Raw genomic sequence first — 1,086 nt, 5'->3', positions numbered from 1 at the left:
TCGGAATTGAAGGGGGCGACGCTTCTTGTCTGCCCACTTTTTCATATGCTTGGAAGCCTTCTCTAAATATGCCCGGGCTATATCTGTTGTCTGCTTCCATTCTCTTGTGAAGTTGTGAGCTTGAGGGTTTTTCCCTGCATAAGGACTCTTTCCTATAGACGAGCTGGTTTGACAATTGGAGCAAAGTTGGGCTTGTTTTTACAACCATCACCCATTAATTGTGAAAGTACATGTGGGGTGGTCGGTTTGTTGTAATTTTTTTCTCGAGAGCTAAGAAACATGAAAAAATGATTCTCACAAAATTTCAGATTTTTTTTTCACAACTCTAGCTATTTTTTCTAATTTCCTATTACTTAATATTTAAAAACTCATTAAAAAAAATTGGTTGGTTGAAAAATTATGAAACTTGATTTATAGATCCATTAGAACGTCCCATTAATGAATCAATCGAGTTCATGGAAAAAAACAATCTAAAACTTGAGATATTTGACCGTATGACGGCTCAGAAAAATCGTATCTAGGCCTGGCAGACCAAAAATGCCTCAAAATGTACTATATATATGGGGTTGACTAGTCTGCATGGCCTGGGCACGGGGGTACCCCCTATATCTTCCGCCACCCCCATGCCCCAAGAAATATGCGCCGCACATGGGCATATGCTTGGGTCATCGAGGTGGTCGTCGGAGGTTGAGGGCGGTTGATGGCGGTGGTGCGGTGGCGGAACGCGCACGGTGGGGCAGTGTCGAAACGTTCCCGCGCGCTCGCCAGCCCCGCCTTTCCCCTCGCGTGCGCCCCGCCCTGCCCCGCCAACGTGCTAACGCGCACGCACGCCCCACCGCCAGCGTGCTCCCGCGCGCGTGACCCCTCGCTAGCGTGCACCTCCGCCAGCGTGCTCCCGCGCGCCCTGTCTTGGCCCCGCCAGCGTTCTGCTGTGCGCGCGCTAGTGCCCGCGCCCCATCCATCACCCATTAATTGTGAAAGTACATGTGGAGTGATCGGTTTGTTGTAATTTTTTTCTAGGAGCTAAGAAACATGAAAACATGATTTCCACAAAATTTCAGATTTTTTTGACCTAGCTATTTTTTC

The sequence above is a fragment of the Cucurbita maxima genome, unplaced genomic scaffold (assembly GCF_002738345.1).
Source record: "Cucurbita maxima cultivar Rimu unplaced genomic scaffold, Cmax_1.0 Cma_Scf00035, whole genome shotgun sequence".
NCBI lineage: Eukaryota > Viridiplantae > Streptophyta > Magnoliopsida > Cucurbitales > Cucurbitaceae > Cucurbita > Cucurbita maxima.
This window is presented reverse-complemented; position numbering follows the sequence as displayed.